Below are 4,654 nucleotides of genomic sequence, written 5' to 3'. Positions count from 1 at the left end.
TTGTGGAAGATTTTAAATTACTAACTCAATTTATTTTCTTATTATCATCTAATCAGTTTTTCAGTGTCTCCTTGAATCAATTTTGATAATTTGTATCTTTTTAGTAATATGTCCATTTCACCTAAATTATCTAATTTGTTGGCATAAAGTTGTTCATAATATTGCTTTCTAACCCTTTTTCATTTCTGCCCGGTCTATGTTGATGTCTCGTATTACACTCCTAATTTTGGTCCTTTGTCTGTTCCTTCTTTTTTTTATGGTCAGTCCAGCTAACGATTTGTGTTGTCACAAGCCCAGGAATCATCTCCTGCTGAAGCCACATAGATGCAGAGATCTTCACCTGCACAGTTACTGGAGCTCTTCAGTCTCCATATTTTGTCAGTGGAGGAAACTTAAGCCTGGAGAGGGGCATGAACCCAACATTTAGTGAAAACCATAAAGCAAATAAGAACAGCACTTCTGGGTTTCTGACTCCCAGCCAAGTGACATTCCCATTTCTACTGTCTGTTCCCTGTTTAAAAACCTATAGGGCTCCCATGGCCTCATCATCAAAACATCCAGGACCTTCCTTTTTCACCTATCCTACCTCAGTCCCAACCATCCCTGCTACACAAATTCTCTTCCATTGAAGTCACGTTCCTGGCTGCCTCCAGCACTGCTCGTGTGGTTTCCCCCAGCCAGGACCCAGCAACTAGATGAAGACTCTCAAAAAATATTTATTTAAAGGACTTACCCAGTAGGCAATGCTTCATTCACGGGCCAAAATGGTGAGCAGACCTGCTGTTGCAGCATCAAGCTGGTGGCTAGAGGGTATTCAAAAATGGAATTACAATGCCGCAGGGTTCAATTAACTGGGGTTAATGCGCGATAACAATACATGAAGATGTAAAAGAAGCAATAAGAAGGTTTCCTGAGAACTTGTATAATGACAGGGTGTTTCGAATTAAGAGAGCATTGGACCTGACCATGATGCAGCAGATCTTGCCTAAAGAGCAGTGGACAAAATGTGAAGAGGATAAATTCTACCTTGAGCCATATCTGAAAGAGGTTATTTGGGAAAGAAAAGAGAGAGAAGAATGGGCAAAGAAATAACCATGTACTGGAAATGTTTGGATGCAGCTGACCTCAAAGTATTTTTATGATGTTGTGTAACTCTGAAATGTACAATTTAGAATTATCTGGGCTCCAAATGTATTATTTTATTTTTTTACATTTTTTAAAAAGATTTTATTGCGGAAGGGGAACAGGACTTTATTGGGGAAGAGTGTGTACTTCCAGGACTTTTTTCCAAGTCAAGTTGTTGTCCTTTCAGTCTTAGCTGTAGAGGGCGCAGCTCAGCTCCAGGTCCAGTTGCCGGGGGCACAGCCCACCATCCCTTGTGGGAGTCAAACCGACAACCTTGTGGTTGAGAGGGTGCACTCCAACCAACTGAGCCATTCGGGAGCTCAGTGGCAGCTCAGCTCAAGGTGCTGTGTTCAATCTTAGCTGCAGGGGGCACAGCCCACCATCCTTTGCAGGAGTCGAGGCGTTGAACCAGCAACCTTGTGGTTGAGAGCCCACTGGCCCATGTGGGAATCAAATCGGCAGCCTTTGGAGTTAGGAGCATGGAGCGCCAACCACCTGAGCCACCGGGCCGGCCCCCAAATGTGTTACTTTAAATAAATGTCTATTATAATTTTTAAAAAATGTATTGAATGAGAGGATGGATGGATGGATGAATTTGCTATTCAAAACTTGGTTCAGTTTCTACTTCTTCTATGAAGCCCACTTAGATCTCAATCTGCTGTCACGGATTTCTCCATTCTCTGCTTTCCCTGTGCACCTGTGCATTGGTGATACAATTCAGTCCTCAACAGTTTCATGTATCGGACCTTTCTGTCCCTCACTAGACTGTACATCCTGCAGGATCCATGTGGTATGAAATTCAGTTCCCAGCCCCATGACAGGAGTTGTATTTCTAGCTGTGTAACCTGGCGGAGTCACTAACCTTTCTGAAGTTGTCTTCTCATCTTTAAAATCAGAGATGATCCCTTGCCAGCCCACGTCACAAGATTGTCATGACAATCAAATGAGATAATAATGTATGCGAAGAAACACAGGAAGTTGTGACCTGTTCTAAAAATATGAGGTGTTTGGCATTATAGTAGGTTCAGTCTTGACTGATTGAAGATGAGAGAACCAACATTTAGTGAAAACCTGCCAAGTTCTGAAAATGGCAACTGGACTTGGAGCTGAGCTGTGCCCTCCACAACTAGATTGAATGACAACTACTTGGAGCTGATGGGCCCTGGAGAAACACACTGTTCCCCAATATTCCCCAATAAAATTAAAAAAAAACAAGTTGATTGTATAAAAAAATTAATTAATCAGTACTTTGGAAGGTGATAAAGGCTAGGGAGAAAAATAAACCAAGGAGGGGGAATAGGGAATGCCAGACTGCTTTTGAAACTTATTACAATGAACCAATGAAGGAGGTGTATTCACCCCAACTTCAGCATAAACCGGTTAAATCACTTACCCAAGGCTGTCAACTACCAAGTGGCAGAATCAGAATTGGAAAATGGGAAAAAAAGTTACAGGATCTTCGATCTCTCTCCCAGGTCAGACTGCCTGTCAGCCCGGGAGTCTCTTAACTGGCAAAAGCTCTCATTTGTCCCTGGGCTTCTTATTATTATTGACCTCTTGGCAGCTTTTGACATTACTGACCATCCCTACCTTTTCCAAAGTTTCACTTTGTTGACACTATGCTGTTCTAGTTCTGTTTCCCTTCTTAATTAGTTCTGCCCCTTTTCACTTATTCCTCTCACCACTTGAATATGAGTCACCAAATACAACCCATCTTCTGGTCACCATATTGAACTATGCATATATCAGGAAACACCATTCATTCATATCATAGGCTTTGTGAATGCACTTTCTGGAGTTGTACCATGCACAGGTTGGGCAACTGTTTATAGCAACCCTGAGTTTTGCACTTCTCTTATCTATGCTACTGACTTCAGTTCCCTTTCCTCTGCAGATTCTTCCCCAAACTTGGTGGGCGGCTTCTGCCCTGCACCATTGGAGAATATGGTAGAGCAGCCTGCATCCCCCACAACCAGCCACCCTCGCAAGAGGCTCTGTACGTCTCAGTGCCCACAGGCATCAGTGGGGCAGAGACAGTGGATATTTTGTTGGCACCACCAATGCACAAATTCATGAATAAAGAGTCCCCTTGCTAAATGGTCTCTTTGGTTAGGTATCAGACATTTTCTGGTTAGACACTGTTGTTTAGATATCAATTGTATTGATGTCTAAAACTGTCTAGATTTAGTTAGAAGTAACTGGTAAGTTTCTTATAACTCTAAAAGCTACAATTTGATATGATATTTTTGAGGGCCAGGATGAGTAGGCATATTATATCATTCAATCCTCACAACAAGAGTATGAAGTAGACATTACCATACTAATTAGTCTAAGATTCAAAGAAGTCCTGTGATTTGCCTAAAGTCACACCATTAGTAACTGGTAGAGGTGGAATTTGCACCAGGTCCATTGAACTCTGAAGACCATGATCCTTCCTACTCTATAAACTGCCCCCCCAAATGACCTAGCACTGTGCTAAGTACAAGACAATAGTAACTAAAATCAACTTTTGTAGTTCAATAAACAGTTTTTAAAAAGCCTTATGTGCACAATTTCACTTACTGCTCAATAATTCTGAGAGGTAAGTATTAGTGCTATTCTTTGATTTAGATACAAAAACTGAATACGGAAGAGAAATGCCTTCTGAATCACTGGGATACAAAAGAAAGCCAGGATTCAAATGCAGGTCTTCTGGGTACTTCATTCTCTGTGCCACGCTCTGGCTCACTAGTGTTGTTTGATGCAGAACATGTGAGTTGCGGAGCAACGGGGTGTGGGGATAGAGCCCCAGAGAGCAGTTTCCAGGCTCTCGGCCTCATATGGAGGGGTGCTGGCTCAGGTGATAGATGGCCATCAGCTGTGGCTAGTTGGCCGTCAGCTGTAACCACTGAGCAATTGGCCACTAATATAACTGCTGCGGCTACGGAGGGAAGAAGAGCAGAGTCGAGGAAAGTGTAAGAGACTTGTCAGTCGGTTGGCAGAAAAGCGGACAGCAGGTCGCACGTCGTGTGAACCCAGCCTCCAGTGAGAGCACAGTGGTATGACTCCCCTACCTATGGCTCCGTGGGTGTTCCTTTTGGGCCTAGCCACATCCTGCATTCTTATGTGGGGAGCGGGAGTAGAGACCCAGCAGGCCGCCCCACACGACACCTGTGTTCTTCTTCAGAGAGCGGGAGCAGAGAGCCCGCATGATACCCTGCACGACACGGGGTAAGGACAATGCCTTTTTCTTTTTGCCTCCAATAGCCTGTTGTTGTCACACAGCAGCATGCCTGCCTGTCCCCTCGTACCTACCCCTAAAAAGAAAGAAGAGTCTGTGAGACTATTGCTTTCAGGCACATTACTTCACCTTTATGCCATCTCTCTGGCCCCAAAGGATGGCTGGCTGGCCAAGGACAGGGAAGATTCCTCAAGAAAGGGAAAACCTAAGACAGGCACAGTCATGTGGGGACCACCAGGAGAATTCACGGGGTTGATAGAGGTGGGAACAGCCCCCACCTTCCCCCGTCTAAGGAGAGCCTCTGCCTCT

The 4,654-nt window shown here is 44.0% G+C and overlaps 1 pseudogene; it reads left to right on the top strand.

Annotated features, from left to right (window-relative positions):
- On the top strand, positions 1 to 3,577 carry LOC148755896 (cytochrome b-c1 complex subunit 7 pseudogene; annotated as a pseudogene).
- The last annotated feature ends 1,077 nt before the right edge of the window (positions 3,578 to 4,654 follow it).

The sequence above is a fragment of the Rhinolophus sinicus genome, chromosome 14, assembly GCF_057876585.1.
Source record: "Rhinolophus sinicus isolate RSI-liver-muscle chromosome 14, RSI-T2T, whole genome shotgun sequence".
In the NCBI taxonomy this organism is placed as follows: domain Eukaryota; kingdom Metazoa; phylum Chordata; class Mammalia; order Chiroptera; family Rhinolophidae; genus Rhinolophus; species Rhinolophus sinicus.
This window is presented reverse-complemented; position numbering and strand designations above follow the sequence as displayed.